The following is a 24,789-nucleotide window of genomic DNA, read 5'->3' as shown; positions in this document are numbered from 1 at the left end:
TCAGTATAATGAAATCTCAAGGAACATTCTAATAATTAGAACTATTACTTTATGCTTTGTTGAGATGCAAGTTTCTCTCTCTCTAAGTGTTCAAGCAAAGATTTGATAATCCCTTATGAGTCTTATTGTTGAATAGAGTGAAACTTTTCCAGATGACTTCTAAAGTCTTCTTCAGCTTCATGGGTCTAGCTTCCATATAAACCAGTAGTCGTCAGCCAATAAATATTGAACATTCACTGGACCTTAAGCACTGTCCTGGGGGGTTGTGAAGGTTCCAAAGGTAGTACAGGTCATAGATGTGATTTCAAGTAACTAATGCATCAGGAGGATGAAGTAAAGTAGCTAACCTTTATTGAAGATTTACTCTGTTCCTGGAGCTGCTGAAGACAGTTTACTTTGTCATTTAATCCTCACAATAGTCTTTAAGTAGCTACCACTTTTAGTCCAATTTATTTGTGTAGATATCGGGACCCAGAGAGGTTAAATAATTTGCCCAGAGTCACACAGTAAGTGTTGGAATCAGGACCAGTTTATGTAAAATAATAGTGGCTAGGAGGTGAATGGCAGGCCAGTGATCAAAGTTTCATCTGTCTTTACAGCCACTCCACATCACTTGAATTATCTCCTGATTTCCACCTCTGCTCAGATCCGCCACTGCATTCGATTCTTACAGGAACGCAGGCCCTATAACTGTGCATGCAGGGGATCTAGGTTGTGTGTTCCTTAGGAGAATCTAATGCCTGATGATCTGTCACTGTCTCCTGTCACCCCCAGATAGGACCATCTAGTTGCAAGAAAACAAGCTCAGAACGCTTGCCGACTCTACCATTATGGTGAGTTGTATAATTATTTCATTATATATTACAGTGTAGTAGTAATAGTAGAAATAAAGTACACAATAAATGTAATGTGCTTGAATCACCCTGAAACCACCCCTTCCCCTGCCCCTGCCATCCATGGAAAAATTGTCTTCTATGAAACCAGCTCCTGGTGCCAAAAAGGCTGGGGACTGCTGGCTTACAGGCTATCAGCTCTCTGAGGGTGTATTTAGTTGTCTGTATTAAGCTAGCTCAAATTACTTTTGGATACCTCTTTACATTGTCATACTTAAGTGTGTGATTCTCTTATTAGCTTCAGTCACAGAAGTGATAGTTAATAATTTGTACATAAGTTTTGCAGTTCATTTTAATTTTTGGCCCATAAGGTATTTTACTTACTCTAAAGACTTACTTGATAGAATGACACAATCTTACCTTCTTTTTTCTTTAAAACATCCATTCTTTGATGTTTAGTGAATCAACTGCTCATTCCTGTGCCTAAGAATCCTTTGAGGGCATTTATGACCTGTAGGTTTCTTTTGATTTTCAGAGACATTTACCACCCTCTTTATTGGATTTTAAGGCTAGGATAGCTGTTGTCCTTTTCGTTTTTATCACCTACACTAAATAGAAATCGATTTCTCCATTTGTAGGTAAATTAATTTCATCAAATTAGAGCTAGCCTTTTGATGCCTTGGATTGTACCTGTTTGTGTTGTATTCAGGTTAGTGCTTGTTGTATGGAGAAAATATAGAATACATCTTTGGTCTAATTACTGGAAAGATAATGTGAGCCTTAAAGAAGAAAGGAATATTATGTTGTGATATATAAGGTAGATCATTCTCATTTCTGGAAACTTGTTTGGTGTCCATTTATGAAATGGTTTGTTTGCTCCAAAGTATCTGTGTATAGTCTCTAACTGGTATACAACTAAGTCACAGATTGTGACCCTAATGGCCTGAGCACCCCTTAGGCTTCATCTCTCCCTGATTTCACTTCTGCGCGTACCTAAAGACTTGATGTTATCAACATATCACTTTATCTTTCCATTTAGGCTATCCCTGAGTAATGAGAAGGAATGTGAGAAGAAATTAAATTGGAGGCTTTCCTAGTGAAAGGAGAGACACTTAGAGGTGGCCAGCCTAGGATTTTAAGAAGTCTAGAAAGATTGAGCAGGGCTCTCGAGAAGAATATTTTAATGAAAGTAGGAGGTTAGGAAAATCCTACCTGACTCCATGCCCGTTTTGGTAAAAACAGAACAACTTTTTAAGACTTCTTGAAATTTTATGATTTTCCTTCTATTTTTCTAATTGCTCTCTCTCCCCCCTGGAAGTTTTTCTAGCAGTGAAAAATCTCAAAGGTTTACTTAAGGGATAGGAATTAAGGAATTTTGTGGTCTGAATTCTGTGGCCCAGGATTTGGGAACGTAAAGTCAAAAGTGTTAGTGAGGGATTTAAAAAAAAAAAGGCATAAGCCAGTTACAGAAGCATTTGGAACTGGGCCTCCCACAGTTTATGAGTTAACACGAGATTGGGGTGTTAGGAGATAGTTTTATAAATCATTATTTGAAGTTAAGCATTTATTCATAGTGGTTAAAGACTGTGTTGTTATTAGTGCTATTTTCAGGTACATTTTTGTGAAGTTGGCTTTTGTAGGCTGACCTGAAAACCTGATCACTTTGTATAATATAATTTTTATGGGAAAATGCATTCTGAATTCCAAACAGCTGATTTAAATGCAGAGTTTTAGAATGCTACCTGCTCATAAGTTGGGACTGTTTTCTCTGTTCATATTCTGATAGAATTCCCAATTTGGTACATTTCTAATCTGGGAAACAAAATTTTATTTGACTGTAGATGAGGTAAATCGCTATAGAATAGTTATATGTATAAAAATAAGTTACTTCTTAGCTGAGTGTAGTGGTGTGTGCCTATAGTCCTAGTACTTGGGAGGCTGAGACGGGAGGATCACTTGAGCCCAGGAGCGGGAAGCCATGATTGTGCCACTGCACTCCAGCCTGGATGACAGAATGAGAACCTGTCAATAAATAGATAGGTAGGTAGGTAGGTAGGTAGATAGATTTAAAAAACCAGACATAGACACACATACACAAATGAAGTAACTTTCATAACCAGAAACTACAGTAATCTTTGGCATAGTATTTGTAACTTAAGACTTGGTTTTGTATTGTGCAAGATTTTTTAAGATCTTTAGGTTAAGATTCAGATGGACTTGCTGACTTGTGTTACATTGTAAAAGGGGAATCAAGCCTCCTGGGATATACTTGGGTTGCCCAATTGCTGTGTTTCTTTAAGTATTTTTTTCCCTTTTTAGGGCCTTTGTTTCTTCATCTACAAAATAAGAATGTTCATAATGGCATTATTCATATAGCTCAAACTTGAAAAATACACAGATGTCAAAAAGAATAGATAAATACATTTTGGGATATTTATACAGTGAAATACCGTACAGCAATGAACAAGAAGAAGCAATTGTGGCACTTACTTATTTGGGTGAATCTCACAGATTTGTTGAATAAAAGCAGCCAGATGCAGTAGAGTATATACTTGTTTTTTGTTTTTTCTTTTCTTTGGTTTTTTTTGGGACAGGGTCTCATTCAGTCATCCAGGCTGGACTACAATGGTGTGATCATAGCTCTCTGCAGCTTCCAACTCTGGGGTTCAAGTGATCCTCCTGCCTCAGCCTCCCAAGTAGTTGGGACCACAGGCTCATGTCGCCATCCCCATCTATGGAGGATTGCTCAAGCTATCCTCCCATTTTTGTAGAGATGGGATCTCACCATGTTACCCAGGCTGGTCTAGAACTGCTGGACTCAAGCAGTCCTTCTGCCTCAGCCTCCCAAAGTGCTGAGATTATAGGTGTGAGCCACCACGCCTGGCTGTGTATATGTTTGTTAATTCCATTTAGATAAAGTTAAAAGACAGGTAAGACTACTGATGGTCATAGAATTCAAAATTGTGGTTACCAGTGGAGTAGTTAATTATTGGGAAGGGACATGCATGAAGGAGGCTTCTGGGTTGCAGGCAATACTCTGTCTCGATCTGGATACTGACTTTGTAAAAAATTTATTAAGTCATATACTTAGAATTTGTGTATTTTACTGAACACTACAGTTTTAAGAAGGCTGAAAGTATGTACCAAAATGAAACACAAAAAAGGAAAAAGTAAAAGAAACAAAAGATTGACTGGATTGGGAGCCAGGAAAACTGAGTTCGGACCTCAGCTCCACCACTGAACATCTGTGATTTTAGGTAACTCACTGACCTCTTTGCCTTAGTGATTGTATCTCTAAAATGGAAATAATCCCTGCCTTCTGTATTTCAATCAGGTTAAACACTTTCATCCTTTTATACTGTATCTCATTACATCATAGAGATAAACCTTTGAAAGCACATTGGAGGCTATTAAAAATATCCTGGATGTAAAATGACATTATTTTCCTGTTAATACTTTTATATTTGTTGTATTAGTATTCTATTTAATAAAAAGGACCCCATATAAAAGTAGCAAAAGGGCCAAAGACTGATCAGCTGAACTACATTTGTTACACTTACTTTTTTTCTTTTTTCCAGACAGGGTCTTGCTCTGTTGTCCAGGGTGGAGTGCAGTGGCTCGATCTTGGATAGCTCAAGTTATCCTCCCACCTCAGCCTCCTGAGTAGCTGGGACTCAGGTGTACACCACCATGCTTGGCTAATTTTTATATTTTTTCTTTGTAGAGATGGGGTTTTGCCATGTTACCCAGGCTGGTCTCCAACTTGTGAGTTCAAGTAATCTACCTGCCTTGGCTTCCCAAAGTGCCGGGATTACAGATTTGAGCCACTGCGCTGGGCCAATACTAGCTTTTGAATTCCTGGAAAAAATATAAAATGACAGTATCAATTTATCTGACTTTTTCTCTTTTTTATATTAAGCCCTCCATCAAGTAGAAATTGAGCTCTTTCATGCAGGGTATGATGCTTCATGCTTGTAATTCCACCTCTTTGGGAGGCCTAGGTGAGGGGATCAATTGAGGCCTGGAGTTCAAGGCTGCAGTGAGGTGTGATCCCATCACTTCAGTTTTAGCCTGGGCAATAGAGTGAGACCGTTTCTGGGGTCGGGAAAATTCGAGCTCTTTCAAAGTGTGCTGGGGTTTTTTGCTGAGGATGTAATAGTGCACAATATCAATATGGTCCTTACAACTACAGAACTATAGAACTAAGATTCTAGAGGGAATGACAGGTAGAAAACAAGGAAACAGACAAATGAATAAACAACTGCTGGCTGTAATGAGAGCCATAAACGAAGCACTCAGGACTGAGACAGAATCACTATTGAGGGGAACTTGCTTTAAGTAGTGGTCAGCCTTAGTGAGAGCTTGTTTACGGAGTTGACATTAAGTTGATACCTAAAACCTAAAGGAAGAAACAGAGGTAGTGAAACAAAGTCTGAGAAGGTAGCCTGGACAATTTGCACTAAGTCCTGAGGTGGGACGTGGCCTGTTGGAGAACCTGGCAGAAGAGGTTAGTTAGCACGGAGGTAGAAGGGGAGTGGTAATTCGATTTTTACTCTAGGCTCAATGGAAAGCCGTTAAAGGCTTTTAAACTGGGAAATTATGTAACTGGATTTACATTGTAAGATTACACGCAAGTGTTGGGTAAGTAGATGAACCTGTGGGTCTGCAGCTAAGATAATGTGTTGGAGATATTTTGGTAATATCAGCATAAAGATAGCACAAAGGAAGAGGGAGGAGGAAAAGGATAGATAGAAGACAACTGATGTCTGAGTGATAGGAAGCCTCAGCATTTAGAGGTCTGGTAGAGGAGGGGGAGCCAACCAAGCCAACCAGGAGGGAAGGATCACCGATGTCAGAAGAAAACCTGGAGAGTGGTGTCACAAAAGCCAAGAGAGGCTAGCATTTCAAGGAGGAAGTGGCCATGCGTGTGGAATGCTGCCAAGAGGGTAGAGTAAAATGAGGACAGAGAAGCAGCTATTGGATGTGGCTACATGAAAGTGGACTTTTTTGCCAGAGTGGTTTCAGTGGAATGGTAGAGGCAGAAAGCTGACTGAAGAGGGAAGTTGATTGAGGAGGGAATGGGAAGTGAGGAAGCAGAGACTGTGTGTGTAGTTAATGATTCATTTCTCTGGGCAATCAGTTTAGATGTATACTTTGCTACCCCAGAGTATTCAAGGAGTCTTAAAAACCCATTCAGTAAGCCTAGGGGTTTGCATTATCCATAAATGGCTGTAGGAACTTAGTATTGGCCTTTGACTTCCAATAATTTTTCTTTGATTAGCATTTAATTGTTAATTTGAGAGATTCTGAATTTTGTAGGAGGCTTCCATGTATAGTAAAGCTGAGTATTCAATCTGTTAACTTCTAGAGAACTAGTATTATAAATAAATTGAAACTTGGATTATTTACCTTTTCAAGGAAGTAATTATAAGCCTTGAAAGTTATGCAAAAACTATTTCATCTTGAAACACTTAGAAATTCATTTTGGTTTTTGTGATTACAGTGTTCAGTAAGACAGACATCTAAATAGGGCTTGCATTTGGCAGTTATGTACTTGTTCTTGTTCTAAACTAAGCACTGTTTCTGTGGTTTAGATTTTTCCTTTATAAATAGAATTTTAATCAGTGTAGGTTAGATTTTTTTCCAGGCATGTTATAATTAGCACTGGCTACAACTTAATCCTAAAATGTGTATAATAAATCTAATAATATTTTATAAGCACTCCTGCCGTTAAATGAAAGCAGATAGGAATTATTTGAATATTTTTAAAAATCTCTAGTATATATCTTTCCAAAACTGTGTGGAAAGAATGTATGGCTATTTAAAAAAAAAAAAAAAGTTAATACATAACTTGCTTGGTCTTGTCACTGAGAATGCTGTTACTTATATTTTGGAGCCACATGGTCTTATATGCCATGACAGCTCATTCATATATTCTTTTGAATATGCTATGTAGTAATGTAGTTACTGGAAGAAAAAGCATTGCGGTAGGATCTACTTTCCAAATGTCATATGTCTGCCAATTTAAGCCCACTGCTTTAGGAAGCTGAGGCAGGAGTATCGCTTGAGGCTAGTAGTTCAATTAAGAGCAGCCTGGTCAACATTGTGAAACCCTGTCCCTATTAAAAAAAAAAAAGCAAAACCCAAACAAACCTAAGGACAAGCAGTTTGGATTACAGGAAATTATTTAGTAGTATGGTTAAGAAGCACCCTCTCTGGAGTAAGATACACTTGGGGTCCAGTCTCAGCTTTTTAGAATCTTAGATCATCAAAAACAAGGAAAGTCGGAGAAACTGTCATAGCCAAGAGGAGCCAAGGGAGACATGATGGCTAAATGTAATGTGGTATTCTAATGGAACCCTGGTGCAGAAGAACATGAGATAAAAACTAAGCAAATTTAAATAAATTTGGACTTTAGTTAATACAAATGTAATATTGCTTCATTAGTTGTGACAAATGTATCTACTAACGTAAGACATTAATATTAGGGGAAACTGAGCATAGAGTGTATGGAAATTCTGTCCTATCATCACAATTTAAAAATTACTCTAGGCCAAGCACAGTGGCTCACACCTCTAATCCCAGCACTTCAGGAGGCTGAGGTTGGGGGGATCACTTGAGCCCAGGAGTTCGAGACCAGCTTAGGCAACATAGGGATACCCTGTCTCTATAAAAATAAAATAAATAAGATTAAAACTACTCCAAAGTAAAAAAGTTTATTAAGAAAAAGAACATATTTTTATAACCATCTTTAGAAAATACAACCTGCCACGCTTAGTAACTCTCATTATATGATTCAACCTTAGATCTCACTGTCTTTATCTTTAAAGTGAGGATATAATGTGTCTGCCTCCATTGCGTAGTTCTGAGGATTTAATGAAGCACTGCAAGCAAAAGGGCCTGGCAAAGTGTCTGGCATAGTGAATGCTCACCAAATGCTACTGTGATGATGAAAACTCATCTTTAATTTTTTTTTAATGTCTGCATAAGCAAACCCACGTTCATACATTTTGGTTGAGCTATAAGAGATCTGACATTGCAAACCAGACCCAGTTTAGGGCCTAGACCTACCATATCCATTTCCAGTTGTCTTAACTTGAATTTAAAACTAAAACTCCTACTGGATTTTAAAGGCAATTCTACTTTATTCTCAAGCCTTAAATTTTATGGGCAACATAGTGAATGGGAACGAGTACTGAACAGGAATGAGGAGACCTGACTTTTAGGCCCCAGTTTGCCACTAAATAGTTCAGAGATTTGGGGCATTTTTTTTTACCTTTTAGAAACTTCATTTTCTCGTTTGTAAAATGAGAATGTTGAACTGGATGCTATTTAATTTGTGAAATTGAGTTACATTGATATCTGAGAAATGTGCTTCAGAGCAGTCACCTTAGAGGTTTTGTCTTCCCAGGTGGCCTCCCAGGAAAATTAGTCTATTACCCATGTTTACATCTCATTTTGGACCAAATATAGATGGCCCTGCTTGCTGATCCATCATATTCTCTGTATTAGGCCCCATGAGACTCTTTAATTGCTTCAGAAACTCAAATTCGCTTTCAAAGTTCGGAGATTTGTTACCATTCATTGAGGATAATTAATAGAATGTGCTAAAGGTTCTGCAGGGATTTCCCATAAAGGGGTTCTAAAAATATTGTAAGTATTGACAGCATTGTGGGAATAAGTATTGTGGCCTTCCCAAATCAGTCATTTTGAAAGCCACAGGACTCTTTTGGAAATAATTCTGGTATTATTATTATTTTTTAGTGTATTAGCTCAGTGTACCATGTGATTCTAGTTTTGAGACTTTTATTTTAAATTTTTGGGGTTTTCTCAGTTTCATTATAACTTCCTGGCTTTGCCATTAACCAATATTATTTTACTGTAATTTTAAGATAATAGCACTAGAAAAGTACTGTGGGCAAGAGCTATGTTGTGCAGAATAAAATCTCTAATGCAGATCTAGTTTCTGTTTCTTTGTCCAGAGCTTAGAGGAAAGCTTGGCCACACATTCTATAAATGTTAGCCATCAAATTTTAATATGACTAGAACTATTATGATCAGTGTTTAACTGTATGTACATTTGAGAGTGTAACATTTAGTAACATATTTGACAGTTTTAAAAAACTGATTTCATTTTAAAATAAGTTGAACTATTTATCAAATATTTCATTTTCCATATGTGTTTTAAATTGAATTTCAGTGACCTAAAATTCTGTTCGTAGAAATAGCTTTGCACATCTTTTACTATGGTGTGGTGTGGTGTGGTGTGGTGTGGTATGGTATATGTGTGTTAAATTTTTTAAAAACAGTAACTCACTTAAGCAGGAGGGGTGTGGTGTGGTGTGTGTTGTGTGTGGTGTGGTGTGGTGTGGTATGGTATATGTGTGTTAAATTTTTTAAAAACAGTAACTCACTTAAGCAGGAGGTTTATTAAACCCTTACTAATTAAATTATCCAAACATTAACAGACTGCTATATGGTACTAATACTGGTTTTTGTAATATTATTAAGTCACTTAGTGTGATCTTTCATCAGTGAATAATTGCATATTTTCCATGGAAAGCATTGTGATAAGAGATATATACTACTATTAGAAACTATTAACTTTAGAAATTATCAGCAGATGTTTTCCATGCATGGTTGGCTTCATTTGGTTTGGTCCCCGCTTAGCTGAATAGTTTTAACCTGACTAGAAAGATATGTAGCTAACATTTACATGATGTGTTTGGAACTTAATGAAGCACTACACTAGGCTTCCAGTTAATGGAATTTGTACCGTTTTAATTTTTTGGACAGCTTTTTTCTCTATTTTTAAGGCAGTATCGTACAGTGTCATCTTTTTCAATTCTTGCCATTAGTGGTATGTAAGGAAGAAAGGTTGAAGAGGTGATTTTTTTTTATAGAACTATGATTTTATTAGAGGTTAGGAATTAACTTTGTCTTAAATTCACATTTCCATTGTCATAAATAGTTGCTCTTAAGTGTTCATTTTTTTTTAAGATTTAAATTTAACACTTTTATTCCAAATAAAATTTATTTTTATCTCATAGTTGAATGATGACATTTGAATTTCTCTAGCAAAAAGAGCACTTTACTTTCTTCATTGCTATATTTAATGGTAACTAAGCATTTTCCTCTGTAACCTATAGTAAATAGGAAAATAGTAGATTATGCCATTTTTAGGTGAAAAGTAGTTCCTTTAGGAATGGAACTTTGGATTAATGCTATAGGAACATTTGGATTAATGCTATAGCAGATTGTTTTTTAGCATGCTAATTTACTACTTTCTTAAACTCCCTTTTGGGCTTTGTATTTGTCATATATGTTATATGTTTATAGAATAGTTTGAAATTGGGTTCAGAAGAGTCAGATACCTTTCTACTTCAGCATATATTTTGAGTATAGTTTATATATGTGGTCTGGTAAGCCTTTCTGCTCACTCCCTGATAACTCTTGTTTTGTATATTTAAACCCTTATGGCTTTTAGGACTAAATCTTTTCTAATTTCCAAAGCAATACAGGCTTGTTAGAAAATATTAAACCACTAAAAATACATGATAAACTGGAAAGTGACGGTAAGTCCTCATTGCCTATGGGATAAGGATTGACTTTGTTATTGTCAGGAAAGAGCATTATCTTAGAAAGAACTTTTGACAGCCTTAACTGACCTGTTAAAAAAATTTAATATAAGAATTAAAGCATTAAATTTTTATATTATGTTATCACATTATATGTAAGTTACAGAAGTTGAATTATAACATTTAGCATTATTAACAAGATATGAACTTGTATTTATTCTCATTTCATTGTAGAATGGTGGAAAATTTGACATATATTGGGGATTGGTTTTAAGTTTAGCGTTTGAGAACCACTGACCTAACCACCCTTACTTTTCTCTTGCTGCTCCCCAGAATGCAGCCAGACTTGTCCTCTCACTCTTCCAGTGTACTGTTACTTAGCTTTGATTTGCTTGTTTTTGTTCATGTGGTTCCCTCCTTCCCAGTTATGTACCACCCATCCTCCATTCATTTCAAATCATCTGGTGGCAGAGACTACCAAATTCCTACCAGAATTTGTTCTTTTCATCCTGAACCTGGAGCTAGCTAGCTCTTCTGACTGAGTTCTAGCCAATGGAATGTGAGTGGAAAATGATATGTAGTGTTCCTCCACATTCTTTCCTTTCTTGCTGGGTGGATGTGTACCATGATGTGAAACCAGGGAAATGCAGAGCCACAGTGCAAGCAGCCTAGGTCCCTGAATGACTATGTAAGACAATTGCCCCACCAATGTGAGCCTTCCTGCTCCACCCTATGATTATTACATATGCAAGAAGTAAATTACTGTGTTAAACCATTATGTGTTTGGTGCTATTTGTTACTTCAGTTCTACCTACTATAATAACACTACTTTCTCTAGGTAGTTCCTGACTATGCTAGTTCACCTAGATTATCATTTTTTCTCCTAAAATTCTATGATATTTACTAGGTATTGTTAATTCACATTTTTAAGAACCAAAAACAAAGGCAGAAAAAAAGATGGTATGCATTTAATTTGTACATGTCTTGCTCACATAGATGGTAGACCTTTGGAAGAAAGTGACTTTGCCTTATAATTCTTTTGTATTTCCCATGGTACCCAGCTAAGGCACTCAGTAAAGACCTGAAAGAATGCAAAGTTGGGAACCAATCTTTAAAGCATAGATACTGGAGTCTGCAATGGTGGTAAGTTTAGTTAACTTCATTTATTTTAGTTTTCTCTGGTTAGACGTCCTTCATTATAAAGGAGAAAAATGGTATAGAAAATCCATAATTTAATAAATTGAAACAAACATAAAATAGTGACATTTGTAGTAGGGCAGCCATTTCCTTCTTTCCTCTCTCTCCCTTTTTCCCTTCTATAAACATTAAACTTTTACAGTGTGTCATGTTCTGGGCCCTGGGGGGTACAGCAGTTAATAAAACAAACTAAAATCTGCCTTTCAGAGTTAACAGAAAATAAGTAAAACATTTGAAATGCTAAATACAACCAGTTCTGAGAAAAATAAAGTAGAGGTTTAAGGGTGGGTGGGCAGCAATGTGAGTGGTGCTTGAAGTGTGTTAAACGGGGATGAGATGTGTTAGGTGGAGTTGAAGTGTGTTACATGATGCTGGTGTTGTAACTTAAGTTGTACAGTCAGCAAAGTCCTGTCTGAGAGAGTGACTCTTGGGCTAAGTGCCGAACCAGGAGTTGAAGTGTGTTACGTGATGCTGGTGTTATAATTTAAGTTGTACAGTCAGCACAGTCCTGTCTGAGAGGGTGACTCTTGGGCTAAGTGCTGAGCCCAGGTGAACCAGGTAAGGAGAGCAGACCACAAGCACTCCTCAACCCAAGTGAGAGTGATGCAGTGTTCTAAAATTGTGGTGATTATTGCATTCCTCTGAATATACCAAAAACCATGGAGTTGTACACTTTTAAATGTGTGGATTTTATGTTATGTGAATTATGTCTTAATAAAGCTGTTAAAAAGAAAAACCATCAAAGCTTTAAAGGTCTTCAGCATCAACCCAGGGAAAAACCCTGTTTTCCTTACTGCTCTTTTTAGAATGTTTGGCTTTGTAGTAGTTGTAGTTACTACAGTAAATCACATGAATTTTTTTCCAGTTAGGTCTAGAGACTGTGAATCACAGCAATCATTAGGAATATTAGTAAATTTGTATCAGATTACTTTGGCTGTAAGGTTCTAAAATTTCCAACACTAAAATTTGGTCATGTGTGTGCAATCTTCATAGCTTGCTGCTAAAGTAACAGTAGATTATTATCCATTTATAACTTGGAGAAAAAAGGTAATGTTGGCTTCATGCTCAGTAATGACTGATTTGAGATTGAGATTGTGCTGACTTTGCAACCACATCCCTCACCAACATGGCAATTGCCTGATGGCACTGACCTTGGAACTGTCTTTACTTTCTCTTTTCTTTTAATGGTTTATATTCAAAACAGCTTGGTTGTCCCTAGCTCTTGCTTTTTCAGATTAGATATTGACTCTTAGATATTGTCTCTTAGATATTGTCTTTTGTTTTTTCCTCTGGAAATAAATTTTAGCACTCAATAACTCCCACATTCCAGATTCCAGCCACCTAGGCTGCATTGATTTAGACCCCTTTCCCTAGACACTGAGAATTGTAGAGCTAGAGAGGGTCTTGGAGTGCAGAGTTGTGTAACAAGTCAGTGCAAAGCTCGTATTAGGTTCTCAGCAATCCTGAATTCTGTCCTCAATGTCTGTTTCCAATATCATTACTATATTTCCATAAGGAATTAACAAATGATGCTCACTAAAGGCAGTTACCTTGCCCATAAGGAGATTCTTCAGATTCTATTACAATGTTAAAATTATGGACTCTAAATTTGTATAATCTTAAACCATCAAATCATTTCCTCTCTATCTGTAATCATCTTTTGGCCCAGGATCAGTTTTCCATTGTACTGATAGGTTAGCATATGACCTCATCCTGGTTTAGAGTTGAGAATATGCGACTTAGACTATAGATCTAGCCCTAGATCTGCTACAATGTGACCCTGGCAAGTATCTTAATCTTATTACAGACATTTTATATTTCAGGTGTAGTTCTGATAGCATTCCCCTCTCCACCTTTGTACCATACAAGTGAGTGGGCTTGGAGAATACAGTTCTCAAGATGTGAGTACAATGAAAGCATATTTAATGTTATCTTCTTTACCTTCCTAGACTTAGTGGGGAAGAAAGGGAGGAATTTCCACTCCAAGAAGTACAACTTCTTCACAGTTTCTTTCTTTTTTTTTTTTTTTTTTGAGACGGAGTCTCGCTCTGTCACCCAGGCTGGAGTGCAGTGGTGCGATCTCGGCTCACTGCAAGCTCCGCCTCCCGGATTCATGCCATTCTCCTGTCTCAGCCTCCTGGGTAGCTGGGACTACAGGTGCCTGCTGCCACACCCGGCTGATTTTTTGTATTTTTAGTAGAGACGGGGTTTCACCATGTTAGCCAGGATGGTCTCGATCTCCTGACCTCGTGATCTGCCCGCCTCAGCCTCCCAAAGTGCTGGGATTACAGGCGTGAGTCACCGCGCCCGGCCCACAGTTATCTTACTACATAGGCAAGATAAGGTGGGGAAAGAGCCTATTCTGTCCCATCTGGTCAAGGAAGAAAGAGTAATTCTGCTAAGAGGTCTGTGTAAGGCAGGGATCAGGGAGTGCCCTGTGGCCCCACCCCATCCTGAAGAGAGCCAGTCAGGACTCTAGTTGCTTCTGTACAAGCAACCCACCATTACACCATTGCGAAAAACTGGTCACACTCTTAAACTTCATGTGAGACATTTGTGTCTAAATCCAAACTGATGTGTCTTAATCTAGCTATATCAGCTTCCTTTTAATAACTAATAATAACCAGCATTTACTCAGTATGTGTACTCTGCACCAGTTGCTGTTCCAAATACCTTATATGTATTAACTCATCTGATTTTCACAACCCCTTGATTTGTAGGTACTGCTATTATCACCCCTATTTTTTACAACTGAGGAAGTAACAGGTTGGAAATTTCACAGTTATTAAGTGGCCAAGCTAGGATTCAAACCTGGATAGTTTGACCACAGTCTCAGCTAATTTAGGGGCTACTCTGATTTTTTTTTTTTTTTTTTTTTTCTTTTTTTTGAGGCAGAGTCTCACTCTGTTGCCTAGGCTGGAGTGCAGTGGCACAATCTCGGCTCACTGCAAGCTCCGCCTCCCAGGTTCAAGTGATTGTCCTGCCTCAGCCTCCTGAGTAGCTGGGACTACAGGTGCGTGTCACCACGCCTGGCTAATTTTTTGTATTTTTTTTAGTAGAGACTGGGTTTCACCATGTTAGCCAGGATGACCTCATGATCTGCCTGCCTCGGCCTCCCAAAGTGCTGGGATTATAGGCGTGAGCCACTGCACCTGGCCCGGGGCTACCCTGATTTTGAAGAGGAGTTTGATTGTAGGAAGGCCTAGGACTCAAAAAAGGAAATTTTCCTGGTAACTCTTACAATACACTAAATTACTTTACTTCTCTGGGTTTCTTCATCTGTAAAGTAGAGTTTTGAGAAACTAGGCACTTTAAATGCTTCCTGTTGGAGAAGTCTAAGATTTTGAACTCACAAATTATAATACCAAATTGTTACTTGTTTTCAACAAATTTAATACAGCATGGAAATTTTAAAGATTTAATTTTGTAGTCATCAGTATGCAGTATACACACCTATGCGCAGAAGTATATTAAGCAGCACTGTCCAACATGGCATCTACTAGACTAATACATAGCACTGACTATTTGTGATGTGGCTAATCAAATTGAGATGTGTTGTAAGTGTAAAATACACACCAGATTTCAAAGACTTAGTATGAAAAAATAAATGTGCAGTATCTTGTTAATTATTTTGGATTGATTACATGTTGAAATGTTAACATTTTAGACATACTAGGTTAAATACATTATTTACTTTTAAAAAATGTGGGTACTAGAGGAATTAAAATTACAGTTGTGGCTTACATTATATTTCTATTGGGTATTGCTATTGTAGAAAGTCCTAAATGAGAAAGAAGGTATAGTTTATATGGGTAGGAAACTCATCTGGTGAAATAGACAGAAGACAGTATGTATCTGGTAAACCCAAGTACATCTGTAAATATATTGGCCATGGATAAAGTATATGTTTGATAAAATATATTAATTGAAACAATAGATATATTAGTGCCATGTGTAATTCAGTAGTATATTTATTGAGCACTTACCATATACCAGCCACTCTTCTAAGCACTTTACATATATTAACTCAATACTTATCCTAAGGTAGGTACAGTTGTTACTCATGGAGGCACAGTGAGGTTGTTAACTTGCTTTTAAGGCTACACTGTTAGTAGAGTGAATAATGGAGTTAGACAGGGTCTGTATAGTTTGCCTCCAGAGCCTGTTCTGTTAACCATTGTGTGGTATTGCCTCATTAAACTAGGTGGCCTTATGATTTGCTGTATTTCTGACTGTCATGATTTTGTGTGGTAGTATGTGCATAGATAACCCACTAGAATTTAAAAGCTTAAAGCAGGTGGCCTTAGTACCAGCTTGTACTTATATTTTGCTTGTAGATTTATTTTTAATTTCCCAAGAGTGAATATTTATTTATAGCTACCACTTCTAAGGCTGGTTGTTTATGCCTTAATTTTAGCCTATTAATTGCATTTGTGGTAGTACTCCACAACTTTTGTAAGTTATATGTAGATGGTGTAACTGGACTTTCAGGGGGAAATGTACATGGTGAAATAATAACTGATAAACTAATTATAATTTAAATTAGTGATAAGAAAAAGGAATATAGGAATTTGCTGTTGGATTTACTCTGCTTAGAAGCTTTAATTGCAAAAAAGATAAAATGTGTGTTTTAAACGTTTTTATTCCTAAAGGGAAACTGTAATACTGTGTCTAGGTTGAGCATACATTAGGCATTTATATATCATGTCATATGTATCCATACATATATTTAAGTGTCGTCTTATTTAACTTGTAGCCTAAAATTTTAAAAAATACACATTTTCTGGCTACCCACTAGGTGAGGATGATACAAGAATAGACGTAACAGGTCTCTGACATGTTGAAATAAGACATACGTGAAAAAAAGTGAGATAAATATCAGTTTAACACAATAACACTATGTACATTATGAATAGTTAAGTCTTATACTTCTAGGGAAGGAAGGAGACTTTTTTGAACTGATAGTTTGGGTAGGGTTATTGTAGGAGGAGAGAATTGAGCTGGACTTGTAGGATGGGGTTGAATTTCCTTGAGAGGAGTAAAGGGGGTATATGAGCAAATGCTTAGACATGAGGTATAAATTGAGCTTGGGCAATAGAAAGAATTCAGCTGTGGCTTGAGTAGAGTGTGGAAGCTGAATAGTTAGAGGAAATTTCAAAAATTAACTTGGGGCCAGACTGTAGAAGACCTTGAATTTTAACAGTAGGAGTTTGGACTCTAAGAAGTTAAGAGTTGGGGCAGAAAAAAAAAAAAAACCTTTGGGTATATGATACTTTATTCTTGAGTTACTGCTTATGTGATGGACATCACTAATAACTTATGTTCTTGACCTAAAATGCTAGATATTTTTAGTTCTTGGTAATAAGCAATATGAAAGAGCTTGCTTTCTTTGTTACTAGTAAAATCTAGTGCATGAAATTGGCTTGTTAGCATAATCTCAGATTTCTTGGTTGGAAGAATTTTTATCACATAGCAAATAACTTGACAGTTGTTTATTTTTAGAGATGACAAATCAGTATTTTGCACTGACTCTGTGAATTTCATTTATACATTTCCATATACTGTAAATTTATACCCTTATTTTTGGGGCACACTAAAATTAGCCCTTTTTAAAAAAGCTCTGGCTTATTTTGGCACCGCTACCTTATTAGCCCAGACCCGTGGGCTACATTGTTTAACCTGCTGAACCCCGTGTTTTTTCTTTGTAAAATTGGAAAGGCACCTCCCTCCCAGGGGTGGTGAGATTGTCTGGTGAAGCAAGACAGTTGCAGTAATGTCTGGCACACATGTGGAGGTAGATACTCAGTAAATTTTGTCTCCCTCCCTCCTAAGATCCAAATGGTTGTGAGCAGAGACTTAAAATAGACTTTCTTATTATTTAATGTAGACTTTCATATAGTGAAACTCAAGGAAATTTGTAAGGCAGTAACTTTTGTAAAGTCTGACTTTGTTATAACTTGGATTTTTAAAATGTTGATATATCAATATAACTTAGTGATGTTTTTAAAAATAAATTGGCAACTGTTTCATGAGAATGTACATAAAAAAATGAACAATCAAAGGACTGAAGTATTTCTACAAAGTCATTTTATTTCATGAGCTAAAAACTGTGGCATTGAAAGCAAATGAAGTCCAGGAGGAATATTGTTATACCAAGCATGTTCCAGATCATGCTGTTAAAGAAGTGCAGTTAAATTTTTTTAACTGACTTTTTTTTCTTTTGGCATACATCAGTAAATGTTAATATATGTGTAGTTGTGTAACCCCCAACTGTAGTCAAGATACAGAACAGCTCTGTCACGCTAGAAAACTCCTTGTGCTACCCCTTTACTGTCGCATTCTCTCCCTAACCCCTGGCAACCACTGATCTTTTTTCTATTTCTTCCTTTGTGGACTAGAATAATGGGGGCTATCAAATCAGATGAATATCTTAAATATGATACCAATATAAAGATAAAATATTGAAATATCAAATAAGGTAGTGGTCATGAAAGTTCTTAGTACATAGAGGCATTAGTTATTTAAAAAATAGTTTTGACTGGGCGAAGTGGCTCATGCCTATAACCCAACACTTTGAGAGGCCGAGGTGGTAGGATCTCTTGAGGTCAGGCGTTCAAGACCAGCCTGGTCAACATAGTGAGAGCCTCCCTTCTCTACAGTCAGTCCAATAACTAAATAACCAACTAAGTAATTAAAAATAAATAAATAATAAAATAGAAGAATAAAAAAATAATTGGCCAGGTTATGATGGTGTGTGCCTGTTGTCACAGCTGTTCAGGATGATGAGGCAGGAGGATCACTTGAGTCCAGGAGTTTGAGGTTGCAGTAAGCTATGACTGCGCCACTGCACTCCAGCCTGGGCGACAGAGTGAGACCCTGCCTTAAAACCAAAAAACAAAAAGACCAAAACCAAAAACAAAATAGTTTCATATATAATATTAAGTCAGTGGGTGAAGTTTAGCAGAACTCTTCCACAAAGTCAAGTTTGTGTAAACTTCGACAGCTTTTTTCTTCAGAGGCTTTTAGGCTTATTTTTGAAAGACTTGTTTCACATGGTCCCGATAGCTGGAAATCCCTCTGTTGTCTTTTAACTTCATATTCTTTGTAAGTGAAAGTGGACAATAATATCTACCTTGAAAGGTTATGATTATTAAATTCTATTATATACAAAAATATAAACCTATATTTTTGCATACATACATGCATACACACATGCATACGTGCATACACACATACATGCATATGTGCATACATGTACACATGCACACGTATACGCATGTACATGCATGTATGTATACACGTACGTATGCATACATGTATGCATGCACATATGTGTGTATGCATACATGTATGTGTGTGTATGGGGATGCCTAACCTATAGTAGGCATTCTATTACTTTTTTTTTTTTTTAAACGTCTGCAGTAGCTTTGGAATGTTGGCTTGCTCAAGGGATGCCATGTCTTCTTAATTTCTGTATGCTCTCCCCTGCTCATGGAAAAATTGATCAGTTGATCCTCAAAGCTTCATCTTTCTGTTTTAATCATTTTTAATTTTTTTTTGAAATGTATCACTGATTTCTCTGTTTAGGGGGTGGAGGGAAGTATAGTAAATCTATATATTTATCTTAATGATTCCAGGTTTGTTTCACGATATAACCATTTCATGAAGTGTGATTTTTTTTTTTTTTTTTTTTTTGAAATTGATCATTGGGACATATGGGCTGAATCTTTGCCAATCCCAGAGCTTCCTTTTGAACTTGTGTTTGTCAGTTCCTATTATAAGATCGATTTTGCTTTTGACACTTTAATCTTTTCTTAAAAGTAAAGTACACAGTGTTCTGATATATAACATTTTAGGCAGTAAGATGTAATTGCTTTCCTGTGAATTTAATTATTTAATCAAGTGCAGAAACAGATTTAGGATTTTTTGTTCTTGCCCACAAATCATTATGTACATTCTGTTTATCAGTGTTCTTTGTCTCATGATTTGTGTTCAAAATATTCATAGAATCAGTAAATTATGGAACTGGAAAGAACCTTCAAGATCATCTAGTCTATTAATGTTTAATTCTCTCCAATCCAAAGCCCCCCTTTCATAATAAATATTTCTAATACTCTCCTTAGTGTCCTGAAATGAAATTCCTAATGAAAATTTTTACCCCATAAGTAAAATGAATCGATATAGTAACAATTCTCTAATTGCAATATAAAGGAAAAATAAAAGGAGTATAATTTAAAATACAGTATAAGGTATGATTATGCTAGAAGATTAAAAAAAAAAAAGAAGAAGAAAGAAAAAGCACCAACAGATTTCCAAAATGCTCTTAGAGGGGTCGTGCCATTTTGTTGAGAACCACCAACGGAGCCCCAATCTTCTCATTTCATAGGTAAAGAAAGTAAGGGTGGGGGTGAAAGGGCAGAGGAGAGGGTGTTGGATGGATTACACAGGTGTGGTTGTTAGTAGAGTGTGAGTCCTGGAGTGTAAGTCTGAGCAGTCAGTAGGTATCAAACTTCTTTGCCTCATGGTTTTTCTAAAGATTTACATGAAAACATTTTTTGTTTTTTGATGAGGTAGGTGGTTATGTATTATTCTTGACTTGTTTGATGTGGAGATACAGATAATATATTGGGGTCTGTGTTAGTCTGTTCTTGCATTGCTACAAAGAACTATCTGAGACTGGGTAGTTTATAAAGAAAAGAGGTTTAATTGGCTCATGGTGCCACAGGCTGTACAGGAAGCTTGGCTGGGGAGGCCTCAGGAAGCTTACAATGGTGGCAGAAGGCAAAGGGGAAGCTGGATTGTCTTACATGGCTAGAGCAGGAGGAAGAGAGAGAAAGGGGGAAGTGCTACACATTTTTGTAAACAACAAGATCTCATGAGAACTTACTCACTATTATGAGAACAGCAAGGGGGATATCTGCCTTCATGATCCAGTCACCTCCTACCAGGCCCCTCTTCCAACATTGGGGATTGCAATTCAACATGAGATTTGGGTGGGGACACAGACCCAAACCATATCAGAATCCCTCTTTCTGAATTAGTTGGTTGCGGGAATCCTGTAGGGTAGTGCCAGCTCACTGTACCTTTCGCCTCTGATTCTCCCCTTGGCACAGAGTAGCCTCTCAGTTAGTGGAGTTTCTTGGGGTCTTTCTTCCAGGTACTGTATAGGTGGTGGACATGTGGACATGCGTATGATAACTAGAGGACGTTCAGTAGGATCAGAGATATCTCCAGTGCTTCCATTATCTGGCTTTATGACCTTGGGCACAAACCCATTTTTTCATCTGTAAAATTCCTACCTTTTCTTATAGGTTGCCACAAAGGTCAAATGAGAGTGTAATGGAAAGTGATTTGTAAACTCTGTGTAATGTGTCATATGCAAATGCAATAGATTAGTGTTAAGCCTAGCATCCTCCCTCTCTAGAGTTATAAAGATATTATGGTCCTATTTTTTATTATTAAAAATACTTATCTGAATCTCATTTCAGTTCCTTAAACCTAACAAACACCTACCTGCCCAGGGATGTGGGATACCATATACCCTCTGCTTTCTTCAGTCCTGTCTCCACCTAGGCAGCGCCCAGCAAACCCACAAACAAAAGCCCAAAACCAAAACAAAACTTCTCTACTTTAGCTCTGCTACTGTTATTAATTCTGGCCTTTCTAGAAGAGCATACAACTCTTGTTATAGCTTTCATAGCCTTTATTACAATGTCACTGTTTACTTATTTCAGAATTAGATTCCCCTGCTAAGTTTCATGAGACTTTTATGATCTACTTTATGTGCTTGTGTATAAAGGTAAAAGTATTCTTTCCAAAATATAGTAAAATTGATACTTAGGGAAGATGTCCTATGTATATACCCTCTAGACTCAACATTTTCTGATATAAACCAGAAGTGCTTGGAGTAAACACAATACAAGGCAACCCTAATACCAGCTCAAGTTCCTTTTTACTTTCATCCCACTAACTCATTTAATTTCTTGGAGAAGTGCCATCCCCAATAACTTCTAGAATGTTGCTTTTGTAATTATTAATTATGTGGAATTTTAGTAGCTTAACTTTATAAATATTTTTTAGCCTTTACACTGAATTGTTTTTTTATCAGGATTCTAGGTATAATCAAGGATAAAAATCTTTTAGAGAAAAACTGAGTTTTTATTAAAAATGGTAGACTTTGCATTAATAACTATTTTTGTGCCATTTTGTTAAATATCTGAAAAACATTTTACTCTTTTGTAAATAATTTTTGTTGTAAATAAATTGTAATTTACTCATTTGTAGCAGCCTCTGACAAATTTTTTTCTCATTCACTTTTGGACTTAATGCTTTTGCTTAAGTTTAGTGATTCAATTTCTCATTGTTGATTCTCTGAATAGTTATTTTTAAAACTTTTTTTACATTCATAATCTAGGCCTCATTAATTTAAACTGAGCTTTGCTTTGTTGGTCTTCTTGTTACTTTGTTTCTTCTTATTTTTTAATGCATTGTCAGCCATACTCTTCATCACCTCATTTCAGCGATGCCAATAACTTAGGGTATTCATATTAGTAGATAACTGTCACTCTGATACTATTTTGAACAATATATGGTATTTTTCTCTGCCTGCACCATGGAGTCCTCCTTTCTTACATAGCCTGGAATTTGCTCCACAAATGTAAAGTTGTTTATTGGAAACAGTTCAGGATTTGGAGTTAAATGGATGTAGGTTTAAATCCTGACTCTGCTGCTTGCCAGTTATATGGTCTAGATGAAGCAGTCTTTTTTGAGGTGTTACCCAGAGTTCTTTGTCTCACGACCAAGAAAATTAAGGAGCATGGACACTAAGGGTGAGGTTGGAGCAAAAGTTTAATAAGCGAAAGAGAAAAACTCTCTGCAACTGAGAGGGGGCCTGAAAGAGGGTTGCCAGCTATGAGGCTGAGTCCAGGGATTTTATGGACTGGAAAGACAAGGAATGTGCTGACTGGTCTGCAGGCTGTTTTGGAGAAAGCACCACTTAGAGGTATGTTAGTGTAAAGAATTGGAGGCAGAGGTGGAGGCTAGGCCCAGGACCTTGGCCTGGGACCAATCAGGGGCTGAAGTGATGATTCACCCTATATAAATGAAGACGTAGCCCGTGGCTACTTACAGAAAAGTAGACATATGTCAAATAGGTGAAAAGTAAGAGACTAAGGCATGCCAAGGAGAGAGAAATGTATCCAAAGGGTTTTGGGTTCACAGAGTAAGCATTTCCATTGAAGGACATGGGCTCTTTCTTATCTGGGGCCTGCAGTTTGATTTTCAGGCTTCTTTGTTTGAAGGAGTTTTACCAAGGACTCACCCCAATTGCCTGTCTTACGGGTGTCTTACTTTATCCTCTCTCATGGTTTCTTACTTTATCCTCTCTCATGGGCATGTTTGAATGTTTCTGAGCTCACTTTCTGCAGCTGTAAAATGGATATGTGGTTAACCACCTTATAGAGTTGTGAGGATTGGAATATTGTTTGTAAAGTTCTTTATACGGTATTTCTCTTTTGTTCCATGTCTTTTAATGATTTCTGAAAAAATACTCATTTTTAATGCAACCAATTTTAAATACAGGTAGAGTAGACTGGAGAGACCAGACTGAGAGTGGGAAGCCTGCCCTTAGACTCCTTCTATCTCTAAAGTTATATGTTTGTGACTAACTTTAAATGTAGATTATATAAGGTGTAAATCAACTACCAGGCAGTCTGGATAAAAATTTTCTTAGCAGTAAGGAAAATAAACTGTCAAAAGTGAATCTGATCTCTGTTACCTCATCTAGAATAGAAAGGGTTTAGCTGGGCCACTGATTTCGGATGATATTCTTTAACACCTCTAAGAAGGAGAGGTCCTGATAGAGGTGAGGAGTGCGGTTGGGCTCTGAAATAGAGCAGCTGTGTTTTGTTGTTGTTGTTGTTGTTTTTGGAGACGGAGTTTCGCCTTATCACCTAGGCTGGAGTGAAGTGGCGCAGTCTCGGCCCACTGCAAACCTCCGCCTCCTGGGTTTAAGTGATTCTCCTGCCTCAGCCTCCCGAGTAGCTGGGATTACAGGTGCTTGCCATCGCGCCCGGCTAATTTTTTGTATTTTTAGTAGAGACAGGGTTTTGCCATGTTGGCCAGGCTTGTCTCGAACTCCTGACCTCAGGTGATCCACCCACCTCGGCCTCCCAAAGTGCTGGGATTACAGGAGTGAGCCACTGCGCCCAGCATGCTGCTGTGTTTTTATTTGTTGTATATGAGACTTCTTGGGATTTTTGGATAAAGAGTTTTGTGGTCCAGAAGTTTGCAAGCCAGTGGAGTAAGTTATCTCTAAAGCCTATTTGAACTCTGAATTTCCATGATATGTGATTGTATAGGCAATGTGGCTTTTAGATTGATCAGATTTTCAAGGATGTCTTCCGTGGTATTTTAATGATTATACTGTTCTGAAAATAGTCTCTTTTTGTCCATAAAAAAGTTCCATCTGTATATCCTATAAATAATTTTAAAAACATCCTGCGAGTACCAATTGCCTTTGTTAAGCCTTCCTGATATTTTATTACCAAATAAAGTCTTTTTTTGTCACATTAACTACGTTTTTATTTATTAATGGTAAGAATGTGCTACATGAAACACTTTAAGATAAATAGAGTTCTATGGTCATTCTCCATCTGTTACTTACTTTGATTTTTGTAAATCTAGAGAATAAAAGGGTCAGCATTTTAATAGCCAAGCAGATGTTTGAGTAATTGACCCTGTTATTATTTGTACAAAATATACTTTTATATAAAGCCATTGTCTTTGAGAATAAGTGAAAAAAAAACACCCATTTTATTAACATTAGTAACATTTACACAGAATTCCATGCTTGATAGAATTCAATCAGAAATGCTTTGAATAAAAAATTATTTGATTCCATTCATATTATGAGGTGTTAATCATGAAAATATCACAAGTATTTAATAAACAAAACCTAATGCCTATAAGTAGAAACAAAATAATATTACCTATAATATATACATAAGAAATAGATCTCTTATTTCTACCTTTTCTTCAGTACTTCATGGTTTTTTGACTCTCAGGTTAGAATTGTTTTGTAGAATAGTGACTATATATGCTTTATCTGTGGCTCTACCTAGATAAGCTTGTTTCATGAATGAAAATTACACAATATAGTTTTATGAGAGTTAAGCACTTCT

General features: G+C 36.9%; 1 protein-coding gene across 8 annotated transcripts in view; it reads left to right on the top strand.

Annotated features, from left to right (window-relative positions):
• Positions 1-24,789, top strand: part of LCLAT1 (lysocardiolipin acyltransferase 1) — a 196,509-nt gene that overhangs the window by 28,117 nt on the left and 143,603 nt on the right. Inside the window, exons 1-3 of one of the 8 annotated variants that reach the window (XM_063713742.1) lie at positions 10,591-11,371; positions 11,473-11,554; positions 13,432-13,509. The exons of 5 other annotated variants lie outside the window; for them this stretch is intronic. The gene's annotated coding sequence lies outside the window, so the exon portion shown is untranslated. Of the gene's footprint in view, positions 1-599; positions 834-10,590; positions 11,372-11,472; positions 11,555-13,431; positions 13,510-24,789 lie in introns of those variants that run through there. 2 more of the 8 variants (XM_063713741.1, XM_054548253.2) reach the window with 2 other exon arrangements.

Source organism: Pongo abelii, chromosome 12 (genome assembly GCF_028885655.2).
Source record: "Pongo abelii isolate AG06213 chromosome 12, NHGRI_mPonAbe1-v2.0_pri, whole genome shotgun sequence".
In the NCBI taxonomy this organism is placed as follows: domain Eukaryota; kingdom Metazoa; phylum Chordata; class Mammalia; order Primates; family Hominidae; genus Pongo; species Pongo abelii.
Note: the sequence above shows the minus strand (reverse complement) of the source record. Positions and strands in the feature narration are given on the sequence as shown.